The 23455-nt window shown below is 40.3% G+C and overlaps 1 long non-coding RNA gene and 1 pseudogene across 1 annotated transcript; one reads left to right on the top strand and one right to left on the bottom strand.

Annotated features, from left to right (window-relative positions):
* The first annotated feature begins 60 nt into the window (after positions 1 to 60).
* LOC122489824 lies at positions 61 to 22781 on the top strand. Its single transcript, XR_006299018.1, has 4 exons — positions 61 to 248; positions 15010 to 15068; positions 16609 to 16694; positions 20502 to 22781. It is a non-coding gene; the product is annotated as an uncharacterized LOC122489824 (long non-coding RNA).
* Positions 3776 to 4182, bottom strand: LOC122489823 (annotated as a pseudogene).
* Positions 22782 to 23455: the final 674 nt, after the last annotated feature.

The following is a 23455-nucleotide window of genomic DNA, read 5'->3' as shown; positions in this document are numbered from 1 at the left end:
GGCGAGAGCGGGCCGGGCGGGGCGCAGGGGAGCGGCGGCGGCGGCGCAGCGACCCCTGCTGGAGGTCGCTCTTCGGCGGACTGCGCGGAGAACAGGCCAGGCAGAGTGGAGCCGAGGAGGCAGCGCCGCGTGTTTATTTTCACGTGGCCCGAAAAGAGAGCTTATCTTAATGTAGTGTCTTTGGATTTTCTGCGGTCACAAACCCCTTTGAACATCTTTGAGAGCTATAACGTTGTCTCCAGAAAAATGTAAGTACCCGCCAGAATTTACTGATAAAGTAAGGTAAGTTCGGAACATCTTTTCAAGACTAAAGTGATTAAAAGGTAACTGGTCATAACTGTCAGGCTTACCTGTCATGCAGTAGGTGATTAGATGGAAAAAAAAAAAAAGTCTGAAAATACTGCTTAGCCGTGGGCCTTGTAGAAACAGCTCTTTTGCGATGTAAAAAGATGAACCAGAAACTAAAGAACTTCCAAGGGACAGCCTGTTTTATATGTGGACACATTAATGTTATGGGGATACATGCTCTGTTAACTTAAAAATAGTAAGTTTTTCCCCCTTGTTTTCGGATCATCCTCCCTTCTCTTTCCCTTCCTCACCAGCTTTAGGTTTCTTACACTATAAATTCTACTGCTTCCTCACTGATTCACAGTGGCTATTTGGTTGCATTTGAGCAATAAGAAAAAGCAGTTACAATTGTGTCAAATGTTGAAATGATACAACTTCATACATCTATCAATTCAGTTTAGAATGTTGACATTTTGGGTGATATATAGTTGCATTTTCTAGTTTAAGTCATTTGTAGAAGATTACAGATAAATTGTTAAATCAGCCAGTAATAGGGGTTAATCAGTATTATTATAAACTGACAAAATTACTGTATGATTATGCATGATTATAGGAGGAGATAAAAGAATACAGTGATAATGGGTTACATAGAATCAACTTGGCCACTGGCCTTTAAAAAAGAAACATTTCAGGGGCGCCTGGGTGGCTCAGTAGGTTGAGCGTCCGACTTCAGCTCAGGTCATGATCTCACACTTTGTGAGTTCGAGTCCCGCGTCCGGCTCTGTGCTGACAGCTCAGAGACTAGAGCCCGCTTCAGATTCTGTGTCTCCCCCTCTCTCTGCCCCTCCCCTGCTCATGCTCAGTCTCTCTCTGTCTCAAAAATAAATAAAAACATTAAAAAAAAAAAAAGAAACATTTCATTAGATGAATCAAGTTAGTTGATTAATTAACATAAAATGTTAATTAATATAAAAAAACTGCTGTGAGATTAACAAGTAAGTAGTATGTGGGAGTTGGGAGGTACACATATTTGTGATTTGTAATTTTTTTCACAGAAACACCCAATTCTTGGGGCACCTGGCTGGCTCAGTCGGTAGGGCATGTGACTCTTGAGATCTCAAGGTGGTGAGTTCAAGCCCAGCTTTGGGTGTGGAGCCTACTTAAACAAAGAAAGAAAAAAAAAAAAAAAGAAAAGAAAAGAAGAGAAAAGAAAAGAAAAAAGAAGAAAAGAAACATCGTATTCTTTTCCCCCCTGGGCAGGAGCTCCCTCTGTAGAGCTTTACAGGGATTGCAGTTTTCACGAGGTTGGACCATGGGGTGGATTAGGTTCCCATCGGTCAACAGTGATACACTACTTCAAATCACAAAGAAGAATTTTAATTTAGCTCCAATACTTAATCTTACATAAAGAGATGAGTAAATCAGATGGCTCCTTTGGTTGGGGCCCGTAGATGAATTTAAAGTTATTTTTTAAAGTTATTTTTTTTAATGCAGGAGGAGCAGCCTCACTCTAAACATTGTTATTATGGGCTGGATTTTCTTATAACTTCTCTTCCAATTTATTTACTGCTTATTTATTTGTTTAAGTTGAGACAAATGAGCTGGAGCAGAAAGTCGCCTTTCCACTGCCTCACTTTGCATATCCCAAACCTCAAGGTTAATCACCAAATATATTTTAAGAACAATCCATTACGTGGGGCCCCGGGGTGGCTCAGTCAGTTAAGTGTCCAACTCTTGAGTTTGGCTCAGGTTGTGATCTCATGGTGAGATGGAGCCCCGGGTTGGGTTGGGCTCTGCGCTGACAGTGCTCTCTCTCCCACTCTCTCTTCTTCTCCCCTACCCTCAAATAAATAAATTAAACTTAAAAAAAAAAAACTTTCTAAAAACAAAAAAAGGGAACAATCCATTACAAAGCCCCGCCCCTTCACTCTGCACCTTCTCGAGGAGCTCATTCTTTAGGCTCTGCTCTTTCCTGAATCATCAACCTTTCTCACTCTTCCAGACCATTCCTGTCTACATGCAAACAATACACACAAGCCACAAGTTCTTATCTCACATACATGAGATATATGACTTTTTTTATTTTAAAAATTAATAGATATAATGTGATACTTTTTTTCACTTCATTTTATTTTCAAGATTCATCCCATGTTTATACATACTTTTGGGCTTCTTCATACCATTCATATATAAATTATTCACAGTTTATTTGTTTCCTTCCTAAAGAACAATTAGGTTCTGTCAAACACTGCAGCCATGGGCACTTCTGGGGGTAGGGAGTATATCACTGTGTGAAAGTTTCTCTGGGGTGTTTACTTAGAATAGGAATCTCTGGGACCTAGTGTAAGTGTGTTTTTCTTCAGTCTTACTAAAAATGGCCTAGTTTACATTCACATTACTAATTTACATTTGCACAAGCTCATGAAAGCCATATTTCCCCCCATTCTTCTTAATAGTTCCTATTATCAGATTTTTAAATATTGTCAGTTGTATGGATGGAAAATACACCTTGTTTTAATTTTAAACTTTCCCTGATGGTAGTGAGATTGAGTATTTTTTTTATATATTTGTTGACTATTCAGATTTTTCTCTTCTTTATTTTTTTATTTTTTACATTTATCTATTTTTGAGAGAGAGAGAGAGAGAGACAGAGAGAGCACACGTGCGCTCCTGCACAAGTGGGGGAGGGGCAGAGAGAGAAGGAGATACAGAATCCAAAGCAGTCTCCAGGCTCTAAGCCATCAGCCAGAGCCTGACGCAGGGCTGGAACCCACAAACCTCGAGATCATGACCTGAGCTGAAGTCGGACGCTCAACCTACTGAGCCACCCAGGCACCCCAGATTTTTCTCTTCTTTAATTTGCCAGTTTAATCATGCTCCCAATTTGCGTTTATGATGGATGCACTTGCATTCTTATAACATAGTTTAAAAAAAAAAATCACATGCACGTTTCCCTAAATAATATATTGACTTATTTTGTTCTTGAAATGTGTATAAATGATGTCATGTTATAGGTCATACCGATGATGACTGTAAGTCATCAGTACAGTTTCTGTTGATAACTCATGCTTTCACTCAAAGATAGAGTTCTAAGATTCAGTTATCTGTAGCTGGTGAGTTATAGTTCATCTATTTCTTTTACTGCTCATAATATTCCATAGTGTAGGCAAACAGTAATTTATTGTTTTTTTCTTTCAGAAGAAAAATGATTTTATTTTGTCTTTTTTTTTTTTCAACGTTTATTTATTTTTGGGACAGAGAGAGACAGAGCATGAACGGGGGAGGGTCAGAGAGAGAGGGAGACACAGAATCGGAAACAGGCTCCAGGCTCTGAGCCATCAGCCCAGAGCCTGACGCGGGGCTCGAACTCACGGACCGCGAGATTGTGACCTGGCTGAAGTCAGAAGCTTAACCGACTGCGCCACCCAGGCGCCCCTATTTTGTCTTTTTTTAACGATTTTATTTTTTGCCAATATGTATACTTTTTCAGTCTTTTGTACAATTTTATTTTCTCCCTTCAATCATAATATGATATCCAAATTTTGTTTTAATCGGAGGGTCCGTAAACACAGGCTTATCCAGCCCACTTTCAGGCAAGGCAAATACTGCTTCTTGAAATGGTTCCACCATGGGACCTCTGGTCATCCAACCCATGTCACCCCCCTGCTTGGCTTTATCTCAACGATACTGTGCAGCCACTTCACTGAATCTCTTTTCAGACTTTAATTTTTCCTCAGCTTCCACGATTTTGCATGTTTTTCATATAGAACATGTCTGACCTTTACTGCACTGCCACCACCTTTGGCACCCTGAGCCTTCTTGTCAGAATGGCCACTCCCAGAGGCTGCTTCCCCTCCCCACCTTTCCCGGAACCACTTTTCCTTTGGGTGGCATCTTTAAAACTTGCAGCTGACCTGCCTATGTGTATGTATGTTTGTGTGTGTGTGTGTGTGTGTGTGTGTGTGTGTGTGTGTATTTAATTTAACATATATATAACATATATATTATATACATTATATATATACATATATATAGCTTAACATATATATGTATGTGTGTGTTTAATTTTTTTAGGTTATTTATTTATTTATTTTTAAACGTTTATTTATTTTTGAGACAGAGAGAGACAGAGCATGAGCAGGGGAGGGGCAGAGAGAGAGGGAGACACAGAATCAGAAGCAGGCTCCAGGCTCTGAGCCATCAGCTCAGAGCCCGACGCGGGGCTCGAACTCACGGACTGCGAGATCGTGACCTGAGCTGAAGTCAGACGCTTAACCGACTGAGCCACCCAGGCGCCCCAAGGTTATTTATTTTTGAGAGAGTGAGAGAGTAAGTGTGTACAAGCAGGGGAGGGGCAGAGAGAGGGAGAGAGAGAATCCCAAGCAGGCTCCGTGCTGTCAGTGCAGAGCTGGATGTGGGGCTCAATCTCATGAACTATGAGATCATGAACTGAGCTGAAATCAAGAGCTGGATGCTTAACTGACTGAGCCACCCAGGTGCCCTTGTTTTTGTTTTTACTATATGTATATATGCATATATAATATAGTTATATATATAGTATATATTATATCAATATAATAATTATATTTTATATAGAGTATATATAATAATTATATGGTATATGTTATTACATGTTATATTATATACTATTATATATATATACACATACTATATATATACATCAAAGTTTTTTACTATATTGGAAAATGTATTTCTGAACTATCTTTCAAATATATTTAAGCCAAAATTTCTCAGAGGGTATCAATTAAGGAGTAAAATTACTGTAATTTTGAGTATGCATGTGCCCAGCCTTATAAGATAAGCCAAACTATTTTCCAAAATGATTATTTGACCAAGCAGTATGTGAGACTTTCCATTTGGCTCATATTCTTGCCAGCAAGTACATCTTTACACTGTCACGCTGCTTAATTTTTACTAATCTAGTGGTGTGGAAGGGTATCTTGTGCTGTGAATCTGCATTTCTCAGATTACTCATGAAGTTGAGCATTTTTTCACTTGCTTGTTACCAATTTTTGTTTCCTCTTCGTCTGTTTTGTCCAGTTTTTTTTTTTAAGGTTTTGATTTTTAAGTGATCTCTACACCCAACTTGAGGCTCAAATTTACAACCCCGAGATCAAGAGTTGTATGCTGCCCCGACTAAGCCAGACGGGCGCCCCCCAAGAACTTCTTATTCTTAATTTAACTATAAAGGAGGAAAAAACTTCTTTCCTTTATCCTCTTATGTTCAGTAACTGGGATCTTGCAAATTAAAGTGACAAAAGACAGATTAATAGGAGAAAAAACCTAGAGTTTATGTGTGCAAAGTGCATGCACACAGTAGAACTCAGTGATGAGCAGCTCAAAGGTTAGAAATCAAGGGATCATACACCATCTTAACAAAGGGCGGTAAGTTGTAGAGAAGGAAAATGGCATTGGGCTTCTAGGGGTGGTAAATTGTAGGAAGGGAAACACATGGGGGAAACTAATGGAAGAGAAGGGTTATTTTGGTAATGTCCGTTATACAGACTTAGTCTCATGCAGTCTTGGGGTGATAAGAGTGTCTCTGACAGTTCTCTTTTTCCTGGTATGGAAGAAGAGAAGGGGAGTGCATTAATAAAGGAAAATTTATACCCTGTTTTTAGGCAGAAAGCAGGAGGGTGGAAAGCTTTGCCTGTGTCTGCTATTTCTCAGTTGCCTTCTGACCAAAATAACGCTTATGTTGAAGTGGCACATTTTGGGGTGGCATACTCTGATGAATCTATCAGTCTTATTATTAATGGTTAACACATTGTAGTTTTTGTTTAAGACATCTTTCCTGGGCCACCTGGCTGGCTCAGTTTGTGGCATGTACAACTCTTGATCTCAGGGTTGTGAGTTAAAACCCCACATTGGGCACAGAGCTTCTCCCCCCAAAAAATAATAAAAATATTTTTCAAAAAAAAAAAAAAAAGAAAAAGAAGTCTTTCCCAATGTTGAAAGTCATGAAGGTGTCCTCTTAAAATTTCTTCCAATGTTCTAGAGTTTTATCTTCCATATTTAAGCCTATTCCATTTGGAATTTTTTTATGTGTGGTGTCAGGGAAGAATTCAATTTCATCTTTTCTTCCCCCCATAAAGATTACCAGTTATCTAGATAGTCTTTCATCAGTGACCTGAATGACACCTCTGTCATATGTCAAGTATTTGTGTGTGTATGTGTGTGTTGGTAAGTTCTCTGTTACATTCCATTGGTCTCTCTACCAATACTACGCGATTTTTTTTTTTCCTTTTTCTACAATCTGAATATAATAGCTGTGTGATAAGTTTTGATATTTGGTAGAATAATTCCTCCCTTCCCCCCTGCCCTGTACTGCATCACTTACTGTTAGATTAATTAAATGAAGAGGCCATTTGGGTCTAATGCCATTGCAGCTTACATGAGCAAAACAAAATCTAAGTCTGTAAATGCCTCATGGTTATGAAATCAAAACACTAAGGACAACCAGTCACAAACAGCCAACTAGGCTTTAAGCTATACCCAATCAATTATTTCCTTACTTTGCGTCTCCATTTCCTCTACAAGTCTTTCCCTGAGCTACTGTCAATGGAGTGTTCATAACCACTTGCATTTTGGTGTTGTCTGATTCACATCAATTTTTGCTCAAATAAACTGTACAAATTTTTAATATGCCTCACTTTATCTTTGAACACTACCTTATCTGACTTCTTCAATTTGAGTTAGTTTATAACTAGTCAGTATTTTTATAATCTTGAGTTTTCCATTAAAATGAACATGACAGAGGTGCTTGGGTATCTCAGTCAGTTGAGCGTCTGACTCGATTTCAGCTCAGGTCATGATCTTGGTCACAGGATTAAGCCCTGCATTGGGCTCTGCATTGGGCTCTGCACTGGGAGTAGAATCTGCTTGAGATTTTTTTTTTTTAATGTTTGTTTATTTTTGAGAGAGAGTGAGTGGGGGAAGGGGCAGAGAGAGAGGGATACAGAGGACCCAAAGCAGTCTCTGCAGTGCCGGCTGCCTGATGTGGGACTCAAATTTTTTTATGTGTGGTGTGAGGGAAGAATTCAATTTCATCTTTTTTTTTGAAAAAAAAAACCCTTGCAGTCCATGACCTTAGCCAAAGTTGGACCCTTAACTGTCACCCAGGTGCTGCTCCTGCTTGAGACTCTTTCTCTCTTTCCCTCTGCCTCTCCCCTGCTCACACGTACTTTCTCTCTCTAAAATAAAAATAAATAACTAAACTAAACTAAAATGAATATGACATATCTTCCCATTGTTTAGAGTTTCTTTAATGTTTTTCAATAATTTATCTTTTTTTTTTCTTAAGACTTTATTTTTAAGTAATCTCTGCACCCAACGTGGGACTTGAGTTTACAACCCAGAGATCAAGAGTCACATACTCTACCAACTGAGCCAGCCAGATGCCCCTCAGATACCATTTCTGCATGTATTGGGAAGATCACACGGTTTTTCTCCTTTAATATGTTAATGTGATAAACTGTGTGCATGGATTTTCTTTCTTTCTTTCTTTTTTTTTTTTAATGTTTAGTCATTTTTGAGAGAGAGAGAGAGAGAGCACGCACAAGTGGGGTAGGGGCAGAGAGAGAGGGAGACACAGAATCTGAAGTGGGCTCCAGGCTCCAAGCTGCTAGCACAGAGCCCGATGTGGGGCTTTAACTCATGAATTGTGAGATCGTGACCTGACCCAAAGTTGGACGCTCAACCAACTGAGCCACCCAGGAGCCCCTGGATTTTCTAATATTAAACCTAATAATAAACCATTCTTGTATAAACCCAACTTGGTCATTAAAAAAAAAATTCCCTTATGAAATATTTATTTATTTATTTATTTATTTATTTATTTATTTATTTATTTATTTTTAAAGTTTCTTGGGGTGCCTGGGGTGCTCAGTCAATGGAGCAAGTGACTCTTGACCTCAGGGTTGTCAGTTCACGTCCCACATTGGGTGTGGAGATTACTTAAAAATCTTTTTAAAAATAATAAAAATAAATAAACTGGGGTTCTTGCAAACAACATAATTGAGTTGTATATTTTGGTCCACTCTTGACAGTCTTATGAATTTTGTTTGCTAATATTTTGCTTAGTATTTTTGTGTCTATGTTTATGGGCAAGATTAGTCTCTTATTTTTCCTTTCTTATACTGTCCTTGTATAGCTTTAGAGTCTCAAATATATCAGCTGCATTAAGTGGGTAAGAGAATGTTGCCTCTCTTTTTATAACTGGAAGAATTTGTATAAGATTGGAACAACTTTGGTTCTTTAAAGTCTGGAAGATTATATCTGTATATCTTGGCTTGTGTGTGTGAAGATATTTTAATCTACTGATTAAATTATTTTTTAAAAATAGGACTGCCCAAACATTTTATTTCTTCTTAAATTAGTTTTAAGTTAAATTTTCCATGAATTATTTCATTATATGTTTCCTAATTAAATGGCATACAATTGCTTATAATATTTTATCTTGTAAAATGTTACTTATTTACATCTATCTTCTTTATTTTTTTCTTTTCCTTAATCCATCTTTTCAGAGGTTGTCAATTCTAATAGTGTTTTTAAATACCCAACTTTTGGCTTTTAAGAAGTTCCTTTGATTATATTTGTGTTTTCTAGTTAATTGATTTATTTTTTCTTTATCACTTCCTTCCTTTTACTTTCTTTGTGTTTACTTTGTTGTCTTTTTGTTTCTTTTCTTACTTTGTTATTGTTGTTGTTGTTGTTGTATTTTTTCTAATTTCTTTAGCTAGATGCTTAGGTCAACAACTTTTAGCTTCTCTTGTTTTCTCATACAAGCATTTAAAGGTATACATTTTCCTCTAAGGATTGGCTTAACTGTATCCCACAAGTATTTTCAATTTTAGCATTCTTTGGACCACAGTTGGGATTACCGGTCTAGATTGATTTATGGAGGATAAATTCAATGTGTTGAACCCTTACTAAATATCTAAATATAGACCCCTATGGTAAGAATACTGCTGGCTTCTTTCCTTCTGCCTATAACATCAAGTACATGTATTGCATATTTTAGTTATGACTTATTCCCTCAAAGTTGCACAAACCTAATAATTTTCCCCTTTGAAAGGATCTTAGAGCCAATAGGGATGAAAGTGGCAATAACATGCAAGGAAGCAAGTCATAGAGAACATGAAACTGGAGAGAAATACTCTCAGCCCACCACAAATACACTTAAATACCAAGATTATATTGGGGGACATGGCAGTTTTTTAAATAAACGTGTTTCGTATTTGTTCTCTAACCTGAAGGACAAACCAAAAATTATAGCTTACTAGTAAGTAAAATGAAAAGGACAAGTTCTTCGGCCAAGAGTACCCTCAGTTCTTTGAACATGTGTTTTGGAATAACAGGGGCAGCTATTCATGTTTTGTGTAATTATGTTCAAGCTCTGAATCTATAATTTGTTCTAATTTTCTATGAACACTCCCTTGCCACCATTTAAAAAAAATTTTTTTTTCAATGTTTATTTATTTTTGGGACAGAGAGAGACAGAGCATGAACGGGGGAGGGGCAGAGAGAGAGGGAGACACAGAATCAGAAACAGGCTCCAGGCTCCGAGCCATCAGCCCAGAGCCTGACGCGGGGCTCGAACTCACAGACCGCGAGATCGTGACCTGGCTGAAGTCGGACGCTTAACCGACTGCACCACCCAGGCGCCCCGCCACCATTTTTTAAAAAAGTTTATTTGAGAGGAAGAAAGAGAGAGAGCATGAGTGGGGGGAGGAGAGGGGCAGAGAGTGAGAGAGAGAGAGAATTCCAAGCAGGTTCCACACTGTCAGCACAGAGCCCAATGCGGGCCTTGGTCCCACGAACCATGAGATCATGACCTGAGCCAAAATCAAGAGTCAGACGCTCAACTGACTAAGTCACCCAGGTGCCCCTCCCTTGCCACCACTTATTCTCTGCTATCCCACAATTCCTAAGATCTGTATTAGATGCATATTATACGGGTAACTACAAACCTTTAGAGAATTTTCTGTTATTGTTACAATGACCAGGAAAAATGAAAGAGGATTGTATTGACTTATAGATCATATGTATTTATTTAATCTTAAAAAAATCACGTATTTTTAAGAATTTTATTTTATTTTATTTTTTTTATTAAAAAAAATTTTTTTTTAACGTTTTATTTATTTTTGAGACAGAGAGAGACAGAGCATGAACGGGGGAGGGGCAGAGAGAGAGGGAGACACAGAATCGGAAGCAGGCTCCAGGCTCTGAGCCATCAGCCCAGAGCCCGACGCGGGGCTCGAACTCATGACCTGAGATCATGACCTGAGCTGAAGTCGGACGCTTAACCGACTGAGCCACCCAGGTGCCCCAATAATTTTATTTTAAAATAAAAATTGTATCTAAAGTGTACAACACACAAAAATAAAGCGTACAGCATGGAGATGCAATATACCCAATGAAATGATGACTACAGTCAAGCTAATTCACACATCATCTCGTCACATGGTTACTATTTCTGTGTGTGTGAGGACAGCACCTTTTGCAGTAAATTCCCATTATTCAATACAGTATTATTAATTATGGTCATCATGCTGTACATTAGCTCTCTAGACTTATTCATTATACATAACTGCAACTTTGTTCTGAATATCTCCCCATTTCCCCACCTTCCTGCTCCTGGTAACCACTGTTATACTCTGCTTCTGTGCTATATGTTTGACTTTTTTATATTCCTATATAAGTGAGATTGTACACTTTTCCTTCTCTGTTTGGCTTATCTCATTTAGTATAATGTTGCACATGGCAGATATTATCATGTGTATTTATATTAGGTTAAACCATATGAGATTGCTGATATTTGATCATTTTTAACCTACAAAGATAGCAATTTCTTTTTTTTTTAATTTTTTAATTTTTTTTTTTTTTTTTTTTTTTTTTGAGAGAGAGACATAAGCTGAGAAGGGTCAGAGAAAGAGGGAGACACAGAATCCAAAGCAAGCTCCAGGCTCCAAGCTGTCAGCACAGAGTGTGACATGGGGCTTGAACCCACGGACCGCGAGATCATGACCCGAGCCAAAGTCAGACAGTTAACTGACTGAGCCACCTAGATGCCCCTTAACCTACAAAGACAGCAATTTCATATGGCTCAATCCTGTATAATTAGAGCTTGAATAGAAGCAGATCTTATGGCATGGTCATAAAAGTTCCTTTTTCTACTAAGGGACAAAAAAAAAAAAATTAGAGAAAATTAAAGAGCCACCATAAGTAATTGTGTCATATGTTAGTAACCGTAACATTGAATGCTACTAACTAACTTAATGTTGAACTCTTGAGAAGCCATTCAAGTCTGACTGTGAAAAAAGCCTTTTCTTTGCTTTCAGTCTAAAGAGGAAGATCAGTGGTGTTTCCAATGCTTTGGCACACTAGTAAATGGGCTTTGTTTCCTTTTTAAAAAGTTTTTAAAATTTTTTTAATGCTTACTTATTTTTGAGAGTGAGCGAGCAGGGGAAGAGCAGAAAGAGAGGGAGACAGAGGATCTAAAGCAGGCTCTGTGCTGTCAGTGAAGAGCCCAGTGCAAGTCTTGAACTCCTAAACCGCAAGATCGTGACCTGAGCCGAAGCTGGAGGCTTAATCTACTGAGCCATCCAGGAGCTCTGCTTTGTTTCTTTTTTTTTTAACAGCTGAGGGAAAATGACTGAAAAGGGGAGTCAGAAGCAAAGCTGAAAGAATAATTATTACAAAGAGCCAAGCTAAATTCACTAATTCACTGTCAGGCAGTTTTCACTGTCATACAAAGAAATAAGGCTATTGCTGTTTGAAGAATTTCAAACTCAGATGTTCCAGAGTGCCTGCGGTTAATGCCATGTGTCCCCCAGAACAGTTTTGTTTTTGAGCTGCTGTAGTCTTGTCCTCTGGCATCACGTGGTCCCAGCATCTGCTCTGCCTTCCCTTTGGGTATCACACTAAGACACACCTTCTTAGAAATTATGGATCTGAGTTTTTCACAGTGAGGAAATGCTATCCCTATCTTCCCTTTACTTAATGCTTGAGTCTCTCTCTCTTTTTTTTTTTTTTTTTTTTTTAATTCTGAAAAGCAGGAGGATCCAGAGCTTTGCATGTTGGTCAGTGAATGGGGTGTACTCTGATAATGTGAGAACAAAGTCAGAAAATGGGATCCAGTGAAACGGGTGATGGTAATTACCAACGTAACATGCACAAGATTGGCCACTGGTGGAAACAAATCAGAAATGACACGGCCTTGGATTCAAATCTTGGCTCTACGACTTATTAGCAGGGTGACTTTGGCCATGTCATTTAACCCCATGCCTCAGTTTCCATAGCTGTAAAATGGGAATAACAGTATATCTATCTAATGGGTCTCCTGGGTGGCTCAGTCGGTTGAACATCTGACTTTGGCTCAGGTCATGATCTCACGGTTTGTGGGTTCGAACGCCACGTTGGGCTCTGTGCTGGCAGCTCAGACCCTGGAGCCTGCTTCGGATTCTGTGTCTCCTTCTCTCTCTGCTTTTCCCTCACTCATGCTCTGTCTTTCAAAAATAAATCAATGTTAAAAAAAAGTTTTTAAAAAGTATAAATACCTTAAAGGATGTTGAGGATTAAATGAATTAATATATGTAAAGTATTTAGGACAGTGCATGACATGTGGTAAGTAATATGTAAATGTTAACAAAAAAAGAAAAAGAAAGAAAGAGAAGAAAGAAAAAGAAAATATGAGCTCTGGATTTTTGCTCACGGACAGGGTATCTCTCTGACACCCTTCAGTAAACTGGACAGTTTAGCCATCCTTCCCTAAGCCTTCCGTCCTGCACGAGGCCACGGCAGACCTTTGTCAAAATCCCTTACACATTTATGAATTTTCTTCTTTTTTTGACAAGAGATGGTGGGAAAACAAGTGTTCTGCGGGAGGGCTCCGATCCTCTGAGGAGAAAGCAGTCCCTCTGTGCCAAGTGTGCTCTTGGCCAGCATGCTCTGCAGCCAAGGGTGCTGGCCACGTAACTGGAATCACCTGAAAGATCTTCCAGACGTTCCCACTGGACCGTGCTACCAGCAGCAGCCACCGTGCATCCAGTCTGCATCGCTGCACATTGGTCTGGGCGGAAGTGGAGGCTGGCGGGAGGACGATGGGGAAACATACAACTGAGCCCCCTGTCTGTAAGCACACACACTTACACAGCTTTTCATTTTGAGGAGCTGACTGGAACTCTGTAAGGAACTACAAGAAAAATAGCTAAGGGCTGAAGCAGTGACTTGGAGCAGTGGTTTTTCAAAGTGTGATAGCGGGATCATTATCTGCACTGGCATCACTAGGGAATCTGTTGTAACAAGCCTTCCTGGTGATTGTGATACTCAAGTTTGAGAAGCCCAGGCCTAGAGCTACAGTAGCTGTGCCCCTCCCCCCGTTCTCCGTCTCTATTTCTCTCCATCCTCATGGTGTCACTGTCTTGGTCATTGTCCCCCTTACCACACATCCAACATCCCTTTTAAGAAAAAAGGGACTGATTAGATCTTTCCAAGCTATTATGCCTACGTGAGCCTCAGAGAACCAGGAGAGGGGGTTTGGCGTTTTCTCTCCTTGGAGATGAGAGGTTGCAAAACCGCTTTCTTTCTGCAGGTGAAAATTAGATAATCAGGCTTCATTTAGAAGCCCAGCAGGCTTTATAAGCCTCATTCTCTCCAGGCACAAAAAAGCCTAAGGGAAAGAAGGTGAGTGGTTTATCCCTGATGAAGGAGGCTAGCCCAGATTGCCCCAACTAAAGAACTGAAAGGGCTTGAAGATGCATTGCTTTGAACCAGTGAGACCTTTTTCCATTCTTCTATAAGATTTAGCACCTAGGATTTCCCCCAGAGACCTTAGGTGTGATCCTTTGACACATAGTTTGACGTGAAGCTATCATCTATAATTCTGTGGAGGAAACCCGTGGAACCCACGGGCACGGGCGCCCAAGCATCTGTCTGGCCTCCCACTTTGGGAAGGGCAAAGGGGTGTTCCCTTCAGCTGCCCCTCCAGAGGGCTTGCTGTGGCAAAAAAAGGGCTGAGCCCAGAAGTGTGCATTCCTGGAGCTTTGAGCTGTTGGTCTTCTCTAGTTCTCCCGATGAGTTGATAGATGAATGAAATGAGATACAGAATGGTTAAGGAAGGTTCTTGATTACCCAGTTTGCCAGTGGCTGAATTTTTGTTTTTTATACAGGAAAATTATAATAAGGTAGAACTTTCCTACTATCTTGTGGGTTAATGATGTCCAACATAGTAGCTACCAGCCACATGTAGTTATCTTAAATTAATTAAAATTTAAGAATTCAGTTCGGCGGGGGGGGGGGGGGGGGGGCTCACCTGGTTGAGCGTCTGACTTCGGCTCAGGTCATGATCTCGAGTTTTGTGAGTTTGAGCCCCATGTCGGGCTCGCTGCTGTCACACAGTCCGAGCAGAGCCCTCTTTGGATCCTCTGTCCCTCGCTCTCTCTGCCCTTCCCTTGCTTGTGCTCTCTCACAAGATAAATAAAACAAAATTCAGTTTTTTATTTGCACTTAGCCACTTTTTAAGGGCTCAGTAGCTGCATGTGGCTAGTAGCTACCCTATCAGAAAGTGCCATACAGAATATTTCCATCACTGCAGAATGTTCTATTGGATGCACTGGTCTAAAGTGATTGTTGTTGTAAATTGATATATGTCCTACATAAGTCGTTTGAATCATTCGCTTGTTTCCTTTGTCTCAAAAGATATCGCCAAGAAAAAGAGGGTAAGGCTCCGACCTCCAGCAGACTGAGCTAACACAAAAGTAAGATACACTGAGGTATTTCAGTTAGTTGCTTACCTGTCTGTCGTTTACATGTCATTGTTTGGTATATATATACCTGTGTATATTTGTCCACTCAATTATTCTTTCAGTTGGTGTGCCTTTATTACATCACTACCATATTTTGGACATAGCATAGGTACTAGCATATTGCCTTGCCCGTAAGAAGCTGCTGTCCAGAAGAGACAGACGAAAGAACAGATCATTGTAATACAACATGGTATGTTTTAATATGTATAATGATATGAAGCGCTTTAAAGAAGCAAAAAGAGGAAATAAACTCGTTGGGCCTGGCAGAATTAGATAAGACTTCTCAGAGTGGATGATATTTGAGCTGAGGCTTGAAGCATGGGTAGGAGTTTGCCAGTGGACTGAGGCGCCCAGCTACAGGAAAGCATATGCAAAGGCACAGAGGCATGAAATGGCTGCTGTGCTAGGGACAGTGAGAAATGCAATATGCTGGGGGGGGGTGGGGGGTGGGGGGGGAGTAATTAGGGCCAGGTGGGCACAGGTGGTACCTGCCTTTCTAACAAGTTGGAACTTTGTCCTCTAGGCATGAGCACTTATTTTAAGTAGTCCCCTTCGTCCAGCTTTAATGTAGTAAATCCTAATAAAGAGGCTGGTGGGTGGGGGCGCCTGGCTGGCTCAGTCAGTAGAGCATGAAGATTCTTGATCTCAGGGTTGTGAGCTTGAGCCCCACATTGGATGTAGAGTTTTCTTAAAAAAAAAAAAAAAAAGCCTAGGTGCCTGGGTGGCTCAGTCAGTTAAGCCACTGACTCTTGATTTCGGCTCAGGTCATGATTTTGTGGTCATGAGATCGAGCCCTGTGTCAGGCTCTGCACTGAGTGTGGAGCCTGCTTGGGATTCTCTCTTTCTCTCTCTGCCAACTCCCCACTCATTCTGTCTTTCTCCCTCTCTCTCTAAATAAACATTTTTTTGAAAAGGGCTGACAGCTCATGTAGTTGAAGGTATCAAGGTACATTATGTGCTTCACACTGGGCTTAGCACATGGTGAGTACTCAACACGTCTTCACTCCTGCCCCTTCCCGCGCACGTTTGCACCTGTTTTCTCTTAACAAGCAGCAGCTTCTTACCTGCCCTTCCACAGTGCTTCTAAGTCCCTGGAAGTGAATGATTTCTCATTTCCCTGGATGTTAAGTCTAACAAAATCTCATCCTCCTATCTATTATGGGCTCATTGATATGGTCCTTTCGACAACAGTTAAAATGTCTGCTTCAATTTATCTGCTTTCTTTCTCCTGCTAAATTTTTCTCTTTCCATTATGATATATGACCTTTCTGCATATAACTTTACAAAAAATGTCTTTGGTCTATCTATTACTGCCCCTGACATCCTATCATAAGACAGTGTTATAAATGGAGAACTTTCAGGAAGAGCTTCATTTTTAAAAGGGCATCTCTTATATTTGAATGACTGCAGGGGTTTCATTGCGAGTAAATGTGCCAGGCAGATACTGCTCTTAATTTTGATGTATTAATAACAGGCACCTAATTCATCCTAGGTCACTGTCATGCAGGGCAAGCATACAAATGGAGGCACATTCCAAGCGTCTAAGTATTTAAAAACTATAAATCAAACTAACAACTGGTAAGTAAAATTTGCTTTATCTTTCTACACTGATAAATAAACCCTCATAATGACAAAAAAAAATAAAACATGTTTCAAGCAATAGCTTTTATGTGACAGAAAGTTGGTGAAATACAATTAAATCTAATGATGATTGCACATATCTGAATGTCCTTTTGATGAGCTACTGATTTTTGTGGTAAGACCAAAAGAGACATACATAATTCATAAATGTTTCTGTAGATCTTTTTCTTTTACTTCAGCAAAATCACTATGTTATCAAGATTTTTGGCAATGATCTAAGGGATTAAGAAAATGAGGGGTGCCTGGGTGGTTCAGTTGTTTAAACATCCCACTCTTGATTTCAGCTCAGGTCACGAACAGCACAGTTCGTGAGTTCGAGCCCCACGTGGGGCTCTGCGCTGACAGAGTGGAGCCTGCTGGGGATTCTCTCTGTCCCTCTCCCTCTGCCCCTCCCCTGCTCATGCTCTCTCTCTTTCAAAATAATTAAAAATAATTTTTTTAATGTTTATTTATTTTTAAGAGAGGGAGAGAGAGACAGTGTGAGCAGGGGAGGGGCAGAGAGAGAGGGAGACACAGAATCCCAAGCAGGCTCCAAGCTCTAATCTGTCAGCACAGAGCCTGACACAGGGCTCGAACTCACGAACTGTGAGATCATGACTTGAGCTGAAGTCGGACATCTAACCAACTGAGCCACCCAGGTGTCCCTGCCTCTCACTCAAAATTAGTAAGTAAACGTTTAAAAAAAGGAAATATAATTGTGTTCAAATACCATTTGAATATGCTTACATTCAAGTGTTTATTAAAATAGATATAAACAATAGAAAAATTAAGTGACTTTTATCTCCTAAAAAGTAAACAGCAAATTATTAACAAATACCAACATTTTAATGAAAAATCTTTAAATACAGATGACATTTTAAATTTATTTTTTTGAAAATTTAAATGCTATTGAATAGTTTAGTAAAAACAAAGCACTTTAAACTCTTGTGTTTGGTGTCCAGTGTAAGGAAATGCTCCATGCCTGTTAGAGCAAATTCACGAGTATGCAAATTTATATTTAATATTGCAAGATGTTCCTTAGTAGTTATGGGCAATTGTGTTGAATACCACCCCAAGTCATGAGAACCTCCAGAACCACAAAGTAGAACACGAAGATGAAACAAGAAAATGGACCTTTAGCCTCCTGGGAGATTACGATCTGTCATGCAAGAACCTAGCGCACTCACAGTATCTCAGGAAAGGTTGACAAGTTAAGTCGTTTTTTTTCTCTCCCACCTGTTTGCGCCATTCATAGCCTTCCCACAACCCAAAGCAACGTCTGTCTGACTTTGGCAGTGGCACAACCCACTAGCCATCCTGGCATTTGTACGCAGGTGCCTTTGTCTCAAGAGCAAAGGACAAGAGAGGTTGGAGAAGCATTTCCCTGGGGCCTGATCAGAGTAGGTACGCAGGTGCTAAGTAACGCCCAGGCCAGGAACCCTGCTGACCTGGATCTAAGGGCAGGCCTGAATATGTCTACACTCTGTGTCTTGGTCCATTTGGGTTGTTACGACAATATAACAGACTGCGGTTTATAAACAAATTTGTTTTTCGTAGTTTTGGAGGCTGGGAAGTTCAGAGTCAAAGCAACTGCAGACACTAGACATGTAGTGTCTAATGAGGACGCTTCCTAATATATAGATAGCCCTCCTGCTGCGTCCTCATGTGGTAGAAGGGGTGAGGGAGCTCTGTGGAGTCTCTTTCATGAGGAAACTAATCCCCCATCTGATCACCTCCCAAAGGCCCTATCTCCAAATACCATCAAATTAGGGATTACGTTTCAGTTTATGGAAGAATGACAGAATATTCCACTCCAACATAGGCCTCTTGGGCATAAAGATTATTTTGAGGTGATTATTTTAAGAAACAGCAGATACAGGAGAAGCTCTGAAAATGGAGTAGAAATTAGGCTTTTGTAAGGGAAATGGACATTTATACAGGAAATCCCAGTTGTAAGGGTGTCTCCCTCTCTGTACGAGGAAGAGAAGGTTGTCTCTAAATCACAAGACTCTTGCCAGTGGAGAAGGTGCCTACCCATAATTGGTCTCCCTGACACCCCCCTTTTTTTTTTTTTTTTAAATAGCTGAAGATACCATTTAAACCTGAATTCTAAGCCACCTCCTTGAGTGTTACTGATTTTTCTCTGGGTGTCTCCCATGTGTACATGAAGTATACATGTTAAAAAAACTTTTTTTTTTGTTTTTCTCTTGTTAATCTGTATTTTGTTCCAAGGGCCCTAGCCAAGAATTTATGACAATAGAGGAAAAAGATATTTTCCCTCTTCTGCAATAGGAATTTTGGAGGAGACACAGCCTATAACCCTCTGGGTCTGGAATTTTATTTATTACAAACCTATTACCTCAGATTTAGGTGATAAATGAGACCTTGGCCTCTTAGAATTGTTTGTAACGGATGAGTGTGTAGGGGAGAATGATGGTGTCACAACATCATGATACTCTGTATTACACATATTTTAAAATGATGTTACTCTTTCTACTACAAGAATTTAATGAACGAGGACGTTTTTGTAAGTACACTGCCCTTCCCACTACCTACCTGACACATAAAATCAAATTAGGCACTATCATTTCTCCACCCTGGTTCCAATATATATTTTATGAATCTTATATTTCATCTGAGCATGAGTCACTGATATAGATTTAGGGCATGATTTTTGTACTACCAGTTATGGTCACCGGGGGAACCATGACTTGGAAGCTTCTTGGTTCCATTTCAGCAGGAGTGGGGATGTCTCTATAGTCTTGCTGTGAAGGGGTGGGGGGGTGGTTTGAGGGGGTACCTTGGACTGCCTGAGGCACACTAACAGAAAAGTACCTCCCATCCCAGAGTCAAGGTGTTTTTTTTTGGATCTGAAAGGGGAAAATAGCCGATTAATGCATGCCTATATATATGATTATGTACATTGAGAAGATTAAACCACATGTTTGAAATTCACAGGGTCCATGTATTGCTTGCCTTTGATGTCCCGGGCTTCTGTTTTGCAGAGTGCCTCCAGCCCCTGGTGGGGCTGACTAGCCCATGACCCAGCACCTAACATTTAACATTTGCTATTTGATAGGTTGAGTTGAAAATGAAAGGGTAATATTCAGAGAGAAACTTCGAGGAGGCAGATGGGACTGGAAATTTTAGCAAAACGCCGGGACAGGTTTGGGGCTGCCCTTAGGTGACAAAGGGGAAGGCACGAGAACAGATGCATGAACATATCATGTGAACGACTAAAGCACATGCATGTTTGCATATATAATTTATGTTTGAACTGAGTGCTATGTAGGACAGAGAGAGTGGGGAGGAGCTGAGTGAGCCCATTGGCCTGAATGTGGAAAGCCCGGGCTTTAGTGAAGAAATTGTCTATCTGCAGACTACTCTTTGGACTGCAGCTCACACTCAGGGGTGTTACAAAATAAACGAAGGCACATTAAAATTATGAAGCATTTAGTTGAGCAAACATCCATTCCAAATGAGCAACACTAAACCGGAAGTGATGAGAGCTCCACTGACAGGAGCTAGGGGCAAGACTTTTATAGAACGGGTGCGGAAGCAAGGAAATTATTTGATTGGCTATTATAGCTTAAGCAGTTGCCTCATTTGGGAAAGATCAGTTGGCTGTTTGTGATTGGTTGCCTTTAGATTTCAATTTCATAACCTTGAGGCATTTAATAGACTTACGTTTTGGTTTGCTTGTGGTAGGCTGCCAAGGCATTAAAGCCACCTCAGTTTAATGGACTCCTTTAATTAATTTAACAGGGAATGGATCCTCTTCATGCAGCGGTCAAGTGAGAAACTGGAGAGTTTCTTGGAAAATACTCCCATCTTCCACCTTCCTTTGAGCCTCCTGCTCTGGTAAAATGTCATGCAAGGAAAGGACAGGGTCTTTGTTTTGACTGGCTAAAGTGGTCTCCTGCTAGGAGCTGAGGGCAAGAATATAAGATTACTTACCAAGATATCTTCCTGGGAGCCCTCTGGTATTATGATCACCTAACCCTTCTGTAAATTGCCTTTAATTCTCTCTGCCAATAGGACTTTCCCAATAAGCCAGGGCAAGTATGAAGGATAAAGTTGTAAAAACAAATGCAAAACCTATTTTCTAGCCTCTACTTGCTTTGAGGATCCAGATTTACTTTTTCTTTTATTTTTTTCTTTTGTTTTTAATTTTCCTTATTATTCTTTCTTACAAACCCTGTGTCCAGGGCTGACTTTCAATAGATCACAGCGAGGGAGCTGCTCTGCTATGTAGGAAACCCCTTCTGCCCAGAAGCAGGTCTTCTATGCATGGTTTAGCACCAGGCTCCCCACAAACCCCCTGTTGCCTGGCAGGTGAGGGGGTGGCCCCCTTCCAGCTGCTCCCCTTTCCCGGGTGGAGGGGCTCTCTGCATTGATCACGATGGGGCACACCCGGGAGGGACGGCTGGGCACCCGCTATCCCTGGCCAACACAAGTCCCCCAGCGCTGCGGGTTATCAATTCTGCTTGGGCCGGATTCTGACTTAGAAGTGTGGAATCACAATCCCACAGATGGTAGCTTTGCCCCAGACGATCTAGATTTAAATGATAGTAATAAATTCCTTACCTATTGAAAACAATAACAAAATATTTTTAACCTTCTCTATCTTTGTGCTTCCAATCCTTTTGAGTTTGAATTCTCTATACAAACTCATGATTGCTTACACCAGTGTCTGAGTACCCTGTAATTCTTATATCTCTGGGTGTAGTTGTTACAGAAAAGTGATGTCCACCCCCACACCCCCCCCCCCCCAAAAAAAAGAAAGAAAAGCGATGTCCAATATGGTGGCCACTAGTAAGCGGCTACTGAGAACTTGAAATGTGACTGATCTGACTTGAGATGTATTCTAAGTGTGAAATACACAGTGCATCTCAAAAATATAGTACGTGTGGTAGATTCTAAGATAGCTCTCAATAACCCTTGCTTCACACCTGTATGGAATCCCCTCTTCTTTGAATGTGGGAAGGGCCTGTATCTTCCTTCTAACAGAATATGGCAAGAGTGATGGGATGTCACTTCCACAATTATGTTACATAGATTGCAATTTCCATCTTGCTAGCAGACTATTTCTGTTAACTCTCCTTTGCTGGCTCTGGTGAAGTAACCCCCCCTTTGGAGAGACCTGTCTGGCGAGGAACTCAGGAAAACCTCCAGCTGGCAGCCAGCAGCAAGATGAGCCCCTGAGTCTGGTAGCCCACAAGGAACTAAATCCTGCCAATAATTGTGTGAGCCCGGAAGTGGATACATCCCCATTCAAGCCTCACATGAGACCCCAGTCCTGGCTGACATCTGGATTGCAGTGTCATAAGAGATCTTAAAGCAGAGGACCCACTAAGTTAGGCACAGATTTTCTGACCTACAGAAATTATGAGATAATGTGTTCTGGTAAACTGCTAAGTTTGTAGTAATTTATTGTACTACAGTAGATAACTAATACAGAACCAAAAAGAAGAATGTCAACTATCTCATTGTTAATTGTTTAACATTGATTACAGGTTGAAATGAGAGTGTTTTGGAATATATTGGGCCAAATAGAATATTTTACCAAAATTTTACCTTTTTTTTTTTTTTTACTTTTTTAATGTGGGTACTAGAAAATCTAAATACGTGGCTTGCATTATATTTACACTGGACGGCACTGGCATAGAACTCCAAGGAGACAAGAACTTCCTGTAGTTCATGCAGCCCAGCATCCTGGAGGGAGTTGGTTGTTACATCCTTAGCATCACCCTGTCACTTCCTGGGGCATGCTACTGAAACAGAAAATAGTCTGTCACTTCTGGAAAAGATTGATTCACCCTTTTTGAAGATGGGGGAAGCTGTTGTATAATTTTTGCCCAGAGGTGAAATCTGCTTAGTCTTCTTACTTTTGGATGCTGCCTTCAGGGTTTAATTTGTTTCAAATTAAGAGCAGGTGGCAGATGCAATTAAAGGGAAGAAAACAATTGCAAATTAAGCACGATTTTTAAAACTTATTTGCAATGGCAGCAACACATTCAGGGAATAAATGCTAATTATTTTGAATTATTTGTTTACTCATTGTGTCATATGTGTGCCATTTACTGATTAATGCTTTACTACTTATGCCACATCCTTTATTGCTAATTCATAAAGCTAAAATGTGGGGTCCCTAGCTGGCTCAGTCAGTAGATCATGTGACTCTTGATCTCAGGATCATGAGTTCAAGCCCTACCTTGGACATGGAGCCTACTTTAAACAAACAAACAAACAAACAACAAGGGCGCCTCGGTGGCTCAGTCAGTTAGGCTTCCGACTTTGGCTTAGGTCATGATGTGCTGACAGCTCAGAGCCTAGAGCCTGCTTTGGATTCTGTGTCTCCCTCTTTCTCTGCCCCTCCCCTGCTCACACTCAGTGTTTCTCTCTCACTCAAAAATAAACATTAAAAAAAAAAAAGAAAAAGAAAAAGCAGCTAAAATGCTATGACTAGTGAGTCTGATATACCCCCTCTGGAGGGTCTGATTTCCTCCAGGCCTGTGTGCCCACTCCCCAGGAAATTGCTGCTGTCCAGAGCTATTGATGTGAATGTAGGTTTTTATAACCCTCCAGTGTTGGAAGATAAAATATGTAGGTTGCTGAGAATAGCTAGGAGGTAACCAAGACATTACATAGAGTAACTAATTGTTGTAACTTTAAACTTAATATATTATAGTAATATAATATGTATAATATAATTATAT

Source organism: Prionailurus bengalensis, chromosome B2 (genome assembly GCF_016509475.1).
Source record: "Prionailurus bengalensis isolate Pbe53 chromosome B2, Fcat_Pben_1.1_paternal_pri, whole genome shotgun sequence".
Taxonomy (NCBI): Eukaryota; Metazoa; Chordata; class Mammalia; order Carnivora; family Felidae; genus Prionailurus; species Prionailurus bengalensis.
This window is presented reverse-complemented; position numbering and strand designations above follow the sequence as displayed.